At 36.7% G+C, this 17,026-nt stretch overlaps 1 protein-coding gene across 4 annotated transcripts in view; it reads right to left on the bottom strand.

The window, feature by feature from the left end:
* The window catches only part of TENM1 (teneurin transmembrane protein 1), a 775,694-nt gene that overhangs the window by 746,002 nt on the left and 12,666 nt on the right, over positions 1–17,026 (bottom strand). For 3 of the 4 annotated variants that reach the window (XM_032391374.1, XM_032391377.1, XM_032391378.1), the window contains exon 2: positions 13,455–13,521. The exons of the other annotated variant lie outside the window; for it this stretch is intronic. The gene's annotated coding sequence lies outside the window, so the exon portion shown is untranslated. The remainder of the gene's footprint in view (positions 1–13,454; positions 13,522–17,026) is intronic. 4 annotated transcript variants of the gene reach the window in all.

Genomic DNA, 17,026 nt, shown 5'->3' with positions numbered 1-17,026 from the left:
ACTTACCCAAGGTTCCAAGGTTCCACAGTGAAGGCGAGCAGAGCTGGGAGAGATCCTTCGTTGTTCCTATCAGCTGGAGTCATCTCCTACAATACCTCCTTTAAATTACACAGAAACTATTTTCCATTTGTGTGGGGGGAGATACACTCAGATGCTTACTTGCTTGCTAGGAAAAACACCCTGCTAAAACATTGTCTAGACCAATTTTTAAAAGAGAAACTAGAAATGTTGACAGTATAGCCATAAAAACTTTAGTAAATCTATTGCATTTAAACAACAACAGAAAATGGCTTCTGGGGAGGGGGAGGCGTGAAACTAGAGTGACATTTCTATTATAGACTTTGTGTTATAGAGAAGTGAGTTACATCATCATCTGCACAGGGAACTGGATTTCCCTAGAAATATAATTGAGCTTGTTTTATGAATGACTTATACTCTTTCCTTCTTTTTTCAAAATTAGCCAATGACTAAAAAAAAAAAAAAAAAAGGCAATGCCCAGCAGAGACTACATTGAGACTGGATATCTGAAACAAAGTTTCTTTCTTTTTTACATGCTAATCCCCGACATGCAGAAACATTTTTAATTTATGTCTGGCAGCAACTGAGCTGCAAGAGAGTGAGGCTACTGACATCTGGCTTGATAAACCACATAGCTGTAAGCAAACTGATAAATTAAATTATTTAAGTATCTCCATTTAATTTTCAACATCTTTCAGGACAGGATGACAGACTGAAATGTGTCAAACGCAAAGAAACCAGCCTAAACTCATCTCAAACATGACACTTAAAGTAATTCAATAATATTCCACATTTTACAAACAGACATGAAAACACATTTCACCCCATCAATATAATTTGTGGTGCCCAAGTAGAATCATGCCATGATATCCCACAAGAAGCATAATTTAGCATGGACATTAATTTTACTTAAAGATTCAATTATTGTCTTAAATATAGGACTATGTGGAAAAATCTCAGTATGTTGGGTATAATCCCCTCAGTCTAATATATTAGAGGAAATGAGACAAGTCATCAGGAGACTTTTGTTCTCCTGTTTTGGGACAACATAGTTATCACCATCATTGCATTTATATATTAATTCATCCAACGCATATTTGGAAATACCTACTCCATGCTATGTACAGAGCTAGGTGCTGGGATCTGGCAGTAAATAAAGATTATCCAGCCTACATCATCATGAAGCTTATTATCTCAGTCTCACTGGATAAAATGAACTGATTGTCCTTCTAAACACTGGAAGTCATTAATTCAAGATCAATTTAAGTCCTTTCCCTCTTAGTAGCTCATGAAAGATATATATATAATATCAACCCTAATAAAATATATACACCTGGCTCCAAAAGGGATACTACACACATGCAGGAAAAGATGGACTCCAAAAAATCTGGTTCCAAAAGTGATTCACTCATTGCTGCTAGAGATAGGAGGTAACCTGCTCCTCAATCAATCACAGACCAAAATACACCAAGTTCCTGCTGTGGGCAAGGAAATACACTAAGCTTTAGGAGAGAATTAATGAGCAAGATATTAAACTGTCTAAACTAGAGGTAAAGCTCATAGCAGTGATACCAAAAAAAAAAAAAAAAAAGGAGGGAAGTGAAAGACATTATGAAGCACTGAGGGGACATAATGACAGATTATATATGGAATGCATAGTACAAGAAGAGGGCAAGGAAAATTCAAGGTTTTAAGCCTGAGTAGCTGGAAAAATGATGGTATCACTGACAGAAACTGAGAAGGTGGACAGGGGATCCAACCTTGAAAAGAAGATGTGCTCACCTTTAGAAACATGATGAATTTCAGACATCAGCAGAATATCCAAGGATACACATGTGGCAAGAAGTTGGAGGTATGGGACTATAGTGAAAGAAATAGGTTTTAAACTTCATTTATGCAAGAAATACCAGTCAAAGTTATAAATGTAGATGAAATCCCCAAGGAAGAAAAGGTAGAGGGAGGAAAACAAGTAATGGATCTTGAATATATACACAGTTTGAATATAGAAAACAGAAAATAATCCAGGAAGAAATCTCCAGTTTATTTTCTCAAGGAAGAGTCATAGGAAATGAACAACATTGATATCAGACAAAGAGAAGATAAGTTCTTCTCAGAATGGCAATATGGATAGGCACAGGATGAGGGATACCAGAAAATCAAGTTTCTCTGATTTATCTTATCTATCGATCGATTGATCGATCGATCTTGGCTACTGCAAACATTTTGGGGGGAGGAGAGGGAGAGAGAGAGAGAGAGAGAATCTGAGGCAGGCTCTACACCCAGCATGGAGCCCGACACGGGGCTCTATCTCACAAACCTGAGATCATGCCCTGAGCCAAAATCAAGAGTCAGACACTTAATCCATTGAGCCACCCAGGCACCCCAGCTACTGCAAACATTTCAAGATTATATTTTAAACTATATATACTAGAATCATTCTTTAGAGGGGTCATGTTAGGATCCTTTAGTTGAAGTATTCCACAATAAGAACACTCTCTGTGCGGGTGTCTGCAATTCTGCTGCCATATCCAAAGGTCCAGTCCAAGATTCAGATGTTTTAACTTAGGAATTCCTAAATTGGGGCACCCAAACAATAAAAACAAGTCAGAGTAAAAATAAAACAGGATTCTTCCCTTAATGGATTTAGTAACAAATAGAGATATAAGAAAATAGTAGCCCAAACCTTATTTGAATAATGGCCATGCCACTTAGTGACCTTAGCCAAATTACTTAACCTCTCTTGGCCTCAGTCTTTTAAACTTTACAATTGGAGATGATAATAGTATAGGCTTCATAAAGTTATTATGGGGATTAAGTGAGATAACAGGTTTAAAATGAATAGAACAGTTTTTGGCATAAAGCAATTGTTCATAACTTGCTAGATCTCTCTCACATATACATGCACATGTCAATTAGCAACACACAGAAAACGCTATATAATTTTTTAAAAGTAAGCTAAAAACCAAATTGTCTATTGTTATTTAAAATATGTCAGTCACATGGGATTATCTATGTCCTAGACAGAGAAGTGAAAGAACAAGGTGAGAAGTCATTTATAAAGACCTTCAACATTTTTAAAATAAAAAACACAAACTCAAGAATGAGAAGACAAAATATAAAGTGAAGAAAGCATATTCACCTTCTTTTGCCAAATGTCAAGAACAAGGAAAAAAAAAGAGAAGATCCTCATGTGGTTTGGTAAACTGGAAATTTTAAATGGGAAATTATTATTTGAGGAATAGTCTATATGCAATCCCCATTCCAATTCCAGTCTTATCCAAAAGTATTATCATTAAAAAAAACCATAAATGATTGTAAAACACTAGAAATAACTATCAATGCTATGCGGCTATCAAATTTTTCTAGGCCAGTTTTATTTCCTTCCATGATAAAATGATAAGTCAGAGATGAAGGCAAAATGGTAAAATAATCTATTTTGATTTCAATAAGAAATCTGACTTAAATTCTATGACATTCTTAAAAGCAATGAGGAAAAAAAAGGCTTACACTAGAGTTCAGTAGTCTCATTATACTGAAGGGCCCTGACAAGCCTGGAGCAGTGCTAAGGAGGGCCAGTGGCAAAACTAAGAAACAAGTAGCAGCAAAAGGGAACAGGGAAAGATATAGAGAGAAAAAATAAGGAGAAAGAAAAAGAAAAAAGGAGGGAAAAATCAGTGCTGTGACAGATTTGCCCAGTTAATATTTATGAAGCACTTAAGAACAGTGCCTGACACATAAATGCTATATATATTTGCTAAAATAAAGAGTTCTACACTCAGGCCTGACTACATGACTCCCTTACCCTTTGTGTAGACATTCATATTCTTGAAAGCAGAAGCCTACAGCAAATGATTTCTCAAGGTCCTCTGCAGCTCAGTTATTTCATAGCTCTATGTTTCTCATCATTTTTAAGAGATTTCACTAGAGGAAAAAAACTGATGATACTGTCGACACATCAGAGTTCTATTTTCTACGTCATCCTTTCCCATTTTACATAAAGGTATAATAGAACTGCTTTTCAAAAGACAGCATTCGTTTGGTAAATTTCTTAGAATTTGTGGGCATTACTGTCAGCATGACTTCCTTTTTTTATGTTATGTTAATCACCATACATTACATCATTAGTTCTTGATGTAGTGTTCCATGATTCATTGTTTGCATATAACACCCAGTGCTCCATGCAGAACGTGCCCTCTTTAATACCCATCACCAGGCTAGCCCATCCCCCCACCCCCTTCCCCTCTAGAACCCTGTTTGTTTCTCAGAGTCCATAGTCTCTCATGGTTCGTCTCCCCCACCGATTTACTATCCCCCCAATAGTAAACACATTAACAACTAGTATTCTTTAAACAGCCTGTTCATTTATAAGGTAGCCCTTGTCAGTAAGCTCTACTGTAAATCATTTGGTACACGGAACTCTCTGTTCCCATCAGTAATGAAGTAGGCATTTTTATTCAAATGTAGCAGGATGTTCAGCTCCCAGGATAATGATTAAGCAAAGATCTCCTTTTTTATTCTGCAGACAAAGCAGATACCATACTTACAGTTTAGGCTCTCAGGGACAAAAATCTTAATGGAGGCCAAGATTTCCTCAGACTTTATGGAAATAACCTTTTAAAAAGTTTGCATTCTGTGGTCCCTCTCTGTGGCTATTCTGATTTCTTTTTTCTGGGGTCAGAATGTTCTTGACAGGTCTCCCACTCCCTTGCTACTCTTTAATAGTAATGTGATTTCCTCACTTCTCTTCCTAATGAATATTTCATCTGTCTGAAGGAATAATCATTGTGTATTTACCAAATGACAAAATGACTTACGAAAATGTACTTAACTGGAAATCAGTCTTTCTTAGAATTACCAATCTTCTTTGAGCTCCTTCCTCTGCCTCCTCACACTATTGTGAACAGTAAAATGAATAGTAACATTGTGTGCTCTCTTGTGATTAAAGCTATAAACTTGGTGCAAATTAGTACTCATAGATGGTACTCACATCATACAGTATGTAGGTGTAAGCTTGGATCAGGGCATGCCCATAAGTGCATCTTTTATTTTGCATACATATACAGTATACAAAATATTCAAGCATCAATCAAGATGCTTTTGAACAAAGCAGGGTGTAAAATTAAATAAAACTAAAAAGGGCACTGAAAACTTGTATTGTTTATGTTAATTTATCATTAAAGCTTTACATCATACACTATGAATTATACCCACCCGATTTAACCAGGTGAGAATGTTGCAAATAAGAGGAGAACAAAATCAGTCATCTATCACACCAGGTGATAGCCAGCCATGTCAGTTAAAATTTATCTTTCAAAATTGAGGTTCGCATGCAGCAGTACATATAAGTCTGGGATAAAATAGGTAGCTGGTGTGTTCTTGGCAAACAGCCATTTAAAATCATGTAAGTTGAATAGTTTCATCTGACATTTGTCAGACATTCAGCAAAAATAGGACAATATGTGAAGGTCACCAATTCAATGTCTATCCTATAGAAAAGACCCTGGCTACTTCAGATAGTGTGCCACATGGCATGGGAGTACATTACTGCTTTGTACTTATTTCAGAATTTTTGTCATTGTTTTTTTTTTTTTTTCATTTTTCTTTAGCTTTTGAAAAAAGAATATATAGTGATTCTCAATATACTCTGGAAGTGTGTTAGGCTAAAGAAATAGTGATTTCAAATTTACTAAGGTGAAATGGAGGGCTGGACTTCGCCTCACCCAAAAGACACTTCTGCTGCATTCAGCTGTCAGGGTAGCAATATCATGGGGCTGAAATAACACCCCTGAAGAAGATCTGCTCAGAGAGATTTTCAGAAACCACAAGAGCCATTTCTATTAACTCTGAACCCATTTCCTAAACATCTAATGTGGGACTTCTTGTTGGCAAATATGTATGCATTTCCGATTATGGCTTATCTATAAACACTTAGCAAAAGCCTACAGCTTTGTTTTCAGTTTTATGGTTGTTTTTCTGTTTTTTTCCCCCTAAGGTAGAGGAATAAGTACCAACTGAGTAATGCTTCCATTTTCCTTAAAAGATCAGAGCTAAATGCTACAAGAAAATGAACGCAATCTACAAGTTAAGGTTCATTATGGGTCTTGCAAATGGAAGTGTATGAATGGTTGTCCTACCCACAAAATACAAGTATGTAATCAGTCACTAAGATGAGTAGACTCCAAAAGAGAATGATGGCACAGTTAAATGTATCTTTTCAAGGAAGTTTATGGCAGTAAATGGCTATAATTGACCATCGTATCACATTTTTGCCCACACATTAAGGATGATTCTACAGTTTCATGGAAGTATAAGCTGACAAGTTAATGGAGAATCCATATCTATCCATCAATCTATCAATTTATCGATTATTGATCTGTCACAGTCTATTGATCTATCAATCCATCATCTAATCTGTAAAGATATACCATATGCCAGAAAAGTTCAGCTTACCTGTACAACTGCCCCCTTGCAACAAAATCAAATCTATCTGTTTGATTCTTCTTGCTTAGTATTCACTCCTGCTCCTCTAAAGTCTAATAGGCCCTGTTTTATTCCTCATCTCACCATTGCATGTAGGATATTTTATCCTGTTGTAAGATCTTTTCTTTGCCTACTCTCAAACTTAGAGAGATGGCTTGTAGCTTTGGTGTAAAATCTGACCATTACTGAAATAGGCCACATGCAAAAAAAGGAAAGAAAAAATGAAAAACGGGCAACCTACATGATACTCTCTTACTCTCCCCTACTTAACAGCACGGATATTCTGCCATACTTTGATTTTTCTTTTTGGTGAAGCGGTAGAGAAAGCTAGGTCACTGGAATGTTCAAGGGGAATTTTAAAATGAACATGTTTGGGATTCACTGATCTATACTATAAAAAGGATGATTGTCAGCTATGAGAAAATTTAACACTCAGAAATCCTTAAAGGATTGACTGCACATACACCAAAAGCTCAATCTAACTACATCTGGACCTGTATCTTGACTATTCTGATTTTGCATAATAAGAAGATGATGACCAAACTGAAATAAGGAGATAAACTTTTCTTAAATTAAGAACAAAAACTAAAGCTTAAATTATTTTTTTTGAGATTCTCTCATTTAAATGTTTCATATGCTCCTCAAACTCAACAGGTATAAAATGGAAATCATTATCCTCACCTATGCCCCCCATTTCCCCCCACCAAGGCCAAAACCTGTACTTTCACTCCCTGAAGGTGAATGGCACCAAAGCAAATGAATAGAGGTGGGGTAGGAGTAGGGGTGGGGTGAGGTGGGAGAAACCATTACAAAAGAACAGAGTCAAGATATCCAGAAAAGGGCCCAGGGTCTGATTAGAAATCATGTTTAAAGATTTTTAGCTGACCCTAGGGTCATGAAAAAATTTTTTCAACTCAGTTTCAACTTGATCTCAGTAATACTGAGTGGTATTACCATCTACCCAGTCTCCCAAGCCAGAAACCTTTCTCTCATTTTATTCTCTCATTTTCTCTCATTTTATCCTCTCACTTCTTATATCTAATGAGTGACCCATGCCTATTAGCATATGTCAAATCTTATGGTTCTCAAAGTGTAATCCCTGGACCAGTGGCATCAGCATCCCCTGGAAACTTGTTAGAAATGCAAATTCTTCGAGCACCTGGGGGGCTCAGTCAGTTAAGTGTTCAACTCTTGATTTCGGCTTAGGTCATGATCTTGGGGTCCTGGGATAGAGCCCCACGTCGGGCTCTGTGCTCAGAGAGGAGTCTGCTTGGGATTCTTTCTCCCTCTCCCTCTGCCCCTCCCCTCTGCTCATGCTCTCTCTCTCTCAATAAATAAATAAATAAAATCTTGGAAAAAAAAAAGAAATCAAATTCTTGGGCCCCACCCCAGACCGGCTGAAACAGAAACTCAGGGGAAAGGTCTAGCAATTTGCAACTTAACAAGCCCTCCAAGTGATTCTGATAAACATTCAAGTTTGAGAATCATTGTTCAAATCCATCCCTTTATCATTATTCCCACTGTCAACTGCCACCTGGCCCTCATCATCTATCTGGCCTATGGCAACAGTCTCTTAATTCGTTCCCTGGCCTTCAATATTGCATCCTCCAAGCCATCCTTTATACTATCATCAGAGTGAACCCTTCATATCACAAATGTTAGTATCCTTCCCTAGTTCCTTCATGCCTATAGAAATGGTTTTTAAACTGTGTTCCTAAGTGAATTTGTTTCCAGGGTTGCTCTCATGCAAGACAGAGGCTCAGTAGGTAGTAGACCAAACTTCAAATTTCACAAGTAGCTTTACAAAACCACTGACCAACAAGAGAAAGGAGATACTCCTTAGGACATAGAAGTCCCTCTTTATCTATCCCCAGCCTACCTTTCCAACCTCATCTTTTCTCATGCTTACCTTCTACATCACCCTTTACCTATATAGAAAGAATGCAGCTCCTCTAAGGGACCAGGACTATAGGATGTTTCTTTGCCCCTGCTTCTTTTGCTTAGAACATCTGCCCATCCTTGCCATTTGTTCACCAGATAATACCAAATTGCTCTTCCCTATCTCCTATCAGTCAACACTTTTAGGATGGCTCCAACATTACTAGCATCACCTTCTACATGAAGCCTTTTCAGATGCCTGCTTCTCATCCCTCTACTAGATGCAACTGATTAGCTTCTCTTTGTGCTCTCACAGTGGCAGTAACAGTTGTGAGAGTGATAGCTGATCTTTATGAGCATGTACTTAGTTATAGGCAATCATTGTGCAAAGTGCCATCTTAAACCTCACAAGTTTATGTGGTATGAGGTATAATTATTATCCTCATTTTATTTTATTTTATTTAAGTATAATTAGCATACAGTGGTATATTAGTTTCAGGTGTACAATATAATGATACAACAATTCAATACATGACTCAACGCTCATCATGATAAGTGTTATAATCCCCATTTTAAAAATGAGGAGACTAGGCTTTAGAAAGATTATATTTAATGTACTTGCCCAAGTTGTACAGCAAATATGTGGCAGAACTGGATCACCTTATCTACTTAAACCCCAAAGCATATGTACTTAACCTCTACAGCATAGGGCCCAGGCTCATAGCACGTGAGTTAGGTAAGCAAGAAATAAGGCAAAAGGAGGTGGCAGACATTATGGAACAGAACAGGGTACACTCAAGCTATAAACATTAAAAAAAAGGAAGGGGGGAGGAGAGAGAGGAAAAGAAGAGTTCTGGGTTGCAAACAAAACATATCTGAAGACTGATCCTGAGTAGTAGGCCACTAGCTTGAGACTCCTGTTTCATACTATATTCAATTCCCAACTTTATACTTGTCACAAAACCCATGTCAGGATAATTTATTAGGATAGTAGTGTCTATATCTTTCTTGCTGCTGTAGGTGTTCCATGAAAGAAAGGTAATTTTCTACTTGTCACCTATCCACCAACCTTGCATCCTAGACATCAAGGAGGAGGGATGAGGGACAAGGGGATGAAATAAAGGGACTTAAGTGGTCCACAGAAGGAGAGAGAAGGAAGGCTATATTCTCCTTGAGACAGTCAGTGGGATTTTAGGGATCTCATAAATAGTTGTACTTCTAAAGGTGGGTCCTGATAATGTGTATCCAGGAAAAAAAAATGGTCACTAGACAAATATCCCTGTGCACCAAGATCAGAATAAACTATGCCTTTTAGCAATCATGACTGCTAACTAGAGACTCTGCTGCAGATTTTCTATATTGGGTAAACTTCAGTGTACTAGTTCTCTACTGCCACTATAATAAACTACCACAGACTTGGTGGCATAAAACAATCCAGATTTATCTTACAGTTCTGGAAGTCAGAAGTCTGAAATGGGTCTTGATGGACTACAGTGAAAGTGCTTGCAGGGTTACATTTCCTTCTAGAGGCTGTGGGGGATAATCCTTTTCCTTACCCTTTCCAGCTTCGAGAGGTCACCCCCATTCCTTGGCTTGTGGCCACTGTCTTCAAAGCCAGCAATGTTGGCCGAGGTCTTCTCAAGCTGCCCTCTCTCTGGTTCTCACTTCTGCCTCCCTCTTACACTTTTAAGGCCCCTTGTGATTACAGTGAGTTCACCCAGTTAACCAGGATAATCTTCCTATTTTGAGGTCAGCTGAATAGCAACCTTAATTCTATCTGCAGTCTTCATTCCCCCTTTGTCATGTGATGCAACAGATTCACAGGTTCCAGGGATTAGGACATGGACATCTTTGGGGGGCCATTCTGCCTACCATGACCAGTGATTCCTAAAGACTTTTTGAGTCGGGAGCTATTTGAGATTATATATCTCACTGCCCTATTGAGTAGGTTCTGATATGTGAATATTTTTAATTAAAATATATAATATGAATGCCATGAGCAAATAAATTCATATGCATTCCATACCTACAACAATTATTTTATTTCTCTGTGTATAGGTCAGGCCTCACCTCTCTACCATGAGCTTGTGGTTGGGGACTATGACCCTTATCGGTTTTTGTTGCCCCAGCACCTAGTACCATGCTTGGCACACTGTAGAAATTTTTGTTTGTCACAGTAATAAATAAGTGAAAAATGCTTCTTCTGGGGGAAAAAAAAAACCAAACATTTGTAGAATTGTATTTGTTACTTAGTTCAAAGCTATACATATCTCGAAAGCTGAATCTAGTGCCAAAAAGGGAAGGGGAAGCTGAACATACACTATTTTAAAAATCCATTTAAAATAGATGTCAGAGGTGTCTTTTTATTATTTTGAATATGGATCATTCGTCAGTGGAATAAGGAGCAAAAAAGAAAAGGGAACTGCTCCCCTAAACCATATGAATTCTTATATTTCATTTCAAATCAATAAAGGGAAAGTCACTTCTAAAATATTATGATTCATGAACTTTATTTACCACTCTTTCTTTTGGTTTGATCAGAATAGCCATCTCTGTATGGTACTAGAATTGTTGATATTTTATTGCATCACCACATCTCATTATTATGTAGTAAACGCTATTATTTATGGCCACTACTCCATCTGATGTGAGACAGAAAAAATTATTGAAGGCTTGCCATCTCAGGAATAGGCATTTTATAGGGATGAAGGGCTGACTAGGAAGAGTCAATGGTCCTTCAGCTGCCCCTCAGATCATTAACTCCAAGTGGTTATTTGCTCCCAGGCACTGTCCTATGCCTAGGTTGTTATTGCTGTGATATGCAGATGAAGAAGAATATCTTTTAAAGGCTTTAATATGAACTCAATGCTCATGAAGGGTGCCAGATTGAAAGCACTGGAGTCTGAACTCATCGGGTTATGCACTTGGCTGGTTCCAAGTTACAGAGAGATGCTTGACCTTGAATGACCACCTTGCAAGAGGGAGAAAACATACAGTTTTGCTGAATTTCAAGAGACTTAGGAGCAGCACATCAGTATCCCAAAGTTAAGCATGTTTATCAAGGAGGAAAAAAGGACTACTAACTAAACTTCTACTTGACTCTATTTATTATAATGCCAATACTGGTGTGTATGTGATGGTGGGGGGGCAGTGGTGTTGGGAGCCACAATTACTTTAACATAAAACATAAATAAATGCCCTATTACGGATGCACTAAAACACTTAAACAAGCAGCCATCTTTTTAAGAGCTGGTATGTGGTTTTTTGCACACTTGAGAAGGGTCCTTAACTTTCCCAAAATCATAGACTGAGGAGGAAGAAACTCAGAGCTATCCAAAGTTTTTATTACAGATATGAGAAAACCAAGGCTCAGAGTGGAAAAGTGACCCAAGGAGGACCATATCAGCAGTATAAGACCGGGAGCAGAGCCCAGATTTCCTGATTAATGGGCAAAGGCTTTTCTAGTATACCGTGTTGTCTCTCTAAGGGAGGAAAACTAGCTGCTCTCTGAACCTTTTAAATATTTAGTGCCAATTATTTTCGTAAGTGTGTGTTCTTTTGGCCTTTTAGGCATTTTTCCTCCATTCTGATCTATTCATTCACCTAAGGTTAGGAAGACTATCATTCTTCACACACTTAAGCCTTTATAAGTATGAAAAAATACCTTTCAGTTAATATTACACAACTGGTGGACTCACAATTCCCAAATTAAGAGCATTATTTTCACAAATGATGTAAAATGCAAAAATCTCGACTTCCTTCCTCAGTGAGTTTCTTTTTTAATTCTGTCATTTTATTTTCTGATACGTTTTTTTCCTATAGTGATCGAAATTTTTGGCAATAGTATTCCCTAAAGGCAATACCTCAAGAAGAATGGCAAATGGAACTACGTGCATCGTAAAAACGGACAAATCCATTTAAAATTCCCATTACAGACTAATCTCAATGAACTGGAACCCAATTAAAAAAAAAAAAAAAACCTTAACGTATTTGTACTGTATTTTTCAATTGACAATGCAAATTCCAAGACTTTAAGGATTTCGTTTTTTATGTAATCTCATTGTTTTACATACTTTAGAGAAAATATCAAGTGATTCCAAAGACTTATCACAAATTCAGATCATCCTTTTGACTTTTTTACAAATTGGGATGAGAATTCATATTTGAATAATAATGTGTAGCACTACCAAATATAGGTACCAAAGGAAAAAAAATTAATATTCTCTATTTCTTACTAAGTACTGAATATTGACCAATATTTTTAATAAGAATGAAAGCCAATGAGGGGTCTTTCAGGTAACTGTAGATTTTGATTAATCTAAAAGTCTCCCCACCTTGCCACATTTTCTCGCATATTCCATCTACCAGTGGACTGAATAGAGAAGCAACTGCTTTCTCAGTATTCCAGGCAAATTCTATCTACTTTGGCACATTTACCAAAAGAAAAGGCACAATAACTTTTGCCCAGTAGTTGCACAATAAATATTTACTGAGTGTATAGACAGGTAGAGGGATGGATGAAAGGAAGGATGGAAGGGTAAATAAACGAATGCAATACCATGTCAATACAGATATTTTACTTGAGACTTTCCTAAAAAATTAAAATATTCATTTTAGGAGGCAAATATTTATTTTGTCAGTAAAATTCTCTGAATGAAATTTTTTTCAATTGATATGAAGAAATGCCATGCTTATTTTCAATCAGTAAGAACTACTAAATGGTTCTACAAACATCCTCATTGGCCGCTGCTGTTCCCTTGTACTTTGCAGATACTCCCATTAGTCAAGGAGTCTCTTGGTTTTAGCAGCTGTATATAGAAAAGGTCACAGGATCATTCAAATATGTAGAACAGCTTGCATATTTGATTTTGCAAAGACTCTCTAACAATTATGGCGTACAGACACAAACTTATCTATACCATGGCCAAATAAGTTTTTAAAGGTTTAAAATAATGCATTTCATTTACATGATGCTCAATGAATATAACTGATTATAGCAGTGAAACATTCCGTTCCTTTCACATTATACAACAAAGTGTTCAGTTCCCCAAGTAAATTTCAGTGTAGAATGCACATACCTTAATAGATCCAGAAGTTATGAGAATCAAAAAGGAGACAGCTGAATAAAGGTCACCCTTGTAATTCCTGTAAACAAATTAGGCCAAATTATCCTTCAAACATATGTACAAGCAGGTCCAAAGCAGTCCTTCTATGAGGGAAAGGAAGAGACACATGAGGGATTGGGGTGGGAGGAAGCATGGGTGTTGTGAACCTAAGACTTCATTTTGCAATTCACAAGGAATAATGGGGTCAGTCTCTTAAAAGGTCTGCTTGAAACTTCAAACAATCATATTAACTATGTTGCTAATAAAGAATTTAATTAACGGTGAGTATACCTAGAGGGCTATGGAATTCTCACCCACAAAGACGGTCCCAACTTAACAATACTAATTATTGCTCAATATACCACTCATTTTGAGACGAAATGCCCACAATTTCAAGTTTTCACCAATGTAAATAATTTATGGTAATTTAAATTTCTTATACTAAAGTAGTCCTTTAATAGTTTACCAGAAACGTTCATATACACATTTCATTTAATCCTCAAAACAATCCCGAGGAAACAGGCTGAGAGGTTAAATGGCTTGCACGGAGTCACATGTGTGGTTAGTGGCAGAGCCAGGACTAGAATCCAGGTCCCCTCACTTTCAGCTCAGTCATTTTTCCGATGTCCCACATGACTTCCTTCATGACAGTTATAAAATTAACTATATGTCTCCATGGGCCACACTTGGTACTGGGCAGTAGGGCAGGAAATATGTCCTATAATAATCCCTACTATTTCACCCAACTTGAGAGATACATGTCTCTCTCTCTACATATACACACACATGTGTATGTGTGTATACATATTTTATTGCACAGAAATGTTAACAATATATTGATAAATGAAAAAAGCACATTATAAAGTAATTACATGAGTCCGGCTTTTAAAAAGACATATATGTATGTAAAATATATATGATTTTCATCTTTCTGTGTGTCTATATTTTCTAATTTTTCTATAATGAACACATATTACTCATATATAAAATAGCTATGTTTTAAATTCTTCAAAAATCCATTTTAGGTGGGTGGGGGGATGGAGGAAATATGGGGTGGGAGTGAAGGAGGGCACTTGTGATGAGCACTGGCTGTTGTATGGAAGTGTTGAATCACTATACTGTATACCTGAAACTAGTATTACATTGCATGTTAACTAATTGGACTTTAAATTAAAAAAAATAAAACAAAAAAAGCTTCAAAAATCCATTTTAGAAAAGGCAGTGTGGTGAATTAAAACAAAAGAAAAAAGAAAACAAAAACTTTAAACTTTAGTATTCCAATATTTTATGACTGGCACTCAATTAACCTTATGGCCCTAATTTATAAATCAAGTAATCCCAAAACTTATTCTTTTTATATTGAGGCAAAATCTCAGTAATAAGGGCAAACAATTTAAAAATTTTTTAAAATGTAGGTCAATAACATTATTGTCACCTTTGACAAAGATCATCAGTGTGACCTTGTAATGATAATAATAGAGTATTATATTATTACTAATGATCTCCATATCCAATATGCTATATATAAATCATTCATAATAGACTGAAGTAGTGCTCTTTATTAGTTGCAATCTAACTGCCCGATGTGCATTTTTTATCACTGTTAATGTTGCTCAAGAAAGGCATAGTTCTGCTCAAGCGTTCATGTGGTTCCATAATAGTGCTAAGTTAGAATCTTTCAAGGGAAGACATTTCAGAAAGTACTTAGATCTAGACTACAAAAAAGTATTTCTGGCTCTTCTGCCACATATACCAGAGCAAGTCTGTAGAAATTGGCTTCATACCCATCAGGCTGATTCTGCAAGGAGGTTAGCAAAAAATGCTTTAAAAAATAAACTGCCCTATATGCAGCATTTTGCCTTGGTGAGATACACAGAGAACTGGGAAACAAGAGGGCTTTTAAATGATTTAGTTCTTCTCTGCTCACTTCTCAACTGCCTTCAAACTGGAGCCTTTAGGAAGATATCCTTCCCATTTATGACTAGAGAAGGCCGGTTCATACATGGATCTATATGAAATACCCCTGGTTATTTGCCATCACTTACCAGTTCAAACATGTAGCATTCCCTCAACTTTCACCTCTTTATTTCACTCAAGAATTCATTTCCAAAAAAGAAATCACTGTCTTAATACTGCGTGTGGGCTAGGTACCCTTTACGAAAAAAAAAAAGTTAGAATGTTTGACAGGACCATCACTGAACGCAACCAAATAATGCACACCAGAAGCAAAAACAGCAGAAGCCACAAATGTTAGAAATGCATGTCACACTACTGACCATTGGTTTTGGAGATAGGCTAGAGCCTGCAAGCAGAGTCCTCAAGCCAAATCTGAACGTCTCATTAGGAGTTCATCTAACCCACACTTCAATTAGTGCCACTGCCTCTTGTTTGGTCCTACATAGAGAATAATATTCTACATCCTTCAGTTCTCAGCCTCTTAAAATGAAACCATCATCTGAGATTGGCTGTGGAGATGAAATGCATAAATTGAAGGTGAACGAACAGAAGAATGGTCTAAGAGTCTGGTCCAAAAAATACATATATATATATATATATACACACACACATGGATATGCATAATCAAAATATGCATATATGTGTGTATGGATAGATGTCTTTCTCAGATGCATTTAAAAAGTGTAATTCCTATTTGTTTAGGAAATGGGCCATTTTTTACTTGTTTTCAATAATTACTCAATTATATACTAATTATAACAACTTATTAACACTTTCTATTTTCAAGGGACTTTGGGCTGCATATAGGTCACACTTTATTTTACTAATGAGTATATCTTTAAATATTGCTACACATACTCTGAAAGCCCTAATGCTATTTTTCTAATGGGACGTTTACTCAAAGACTTTGTAGAAAATAATTGTGTTAATAACAGACGGTTGCCCCATTACAATGATCAGTGCTCTCAGACAATTCATGCTGCAACACTCTGTATTGTCACTTTCTTCCTCAGGCCCTAGAGAACTTCTAGGTTTACATTATTGGCTGCAGCTTCTTTTTTTTCTGGCAATATGGGCATTTCTAATGATGAGACCTGCCAAAACTTGTCAATGCTATTTTTCTTCTTTTCCATTAGAGGTGACTGTGGCTGAATAGCCAAGCAATCTATAGTCTAACTTCACTTAATTGTTTTTACTACATGACATGAAGAAATATAGTGAGTAATCACTCCTGTTTTACATGAAGAAATTGCTAGTGCTCTCCACAGCAATATGAAGAAGTCTTAACTTGCCTAATCTCCCTTGAACATCCTGTTCAAATCCTGACAGGGTAAACTCAGCCCTCCTTGGTTCTTCAATGACTAAAGACTAGATTGGATCAGTGGATCTCAATTATTTTCCCTGTCTGTATATCTCTTCAAAACAAAGCAGCCAGAGAACAGTTGGCCCCAATTACAACTGGTATATTTCTCTCCCTCTAACACCATCTCTCAAGGAGGACAGGTTTACCCTCTTTGTTATTTATTACCTAAACCTCACTTCTAAGGTGCAATATTTATTTTTGTGTTTTTTGTTTCCTCTTTGTTTTG

Source organism: Phoca vitulina, unplaced genomic scaffold, assembly GCF_004348235.1.
Source record: "Phoca vitulina isolate PV1807 unplaced genomic scaffold, GSC_HSeal_1.0 scaffold62, whole genome shotgun sequence".
In the NCBI taxonomy this organism is placed as follows: Eukaryota; Metazoa; Chordata; class Mammalia; order Carnivora; family Phocidae; genus Phoca; species Phoca vitulina.
Note: the sequence above shows the minus strand (reverse complement) of the source record. Positions and strands in the feature narration are given on the sequence as shown.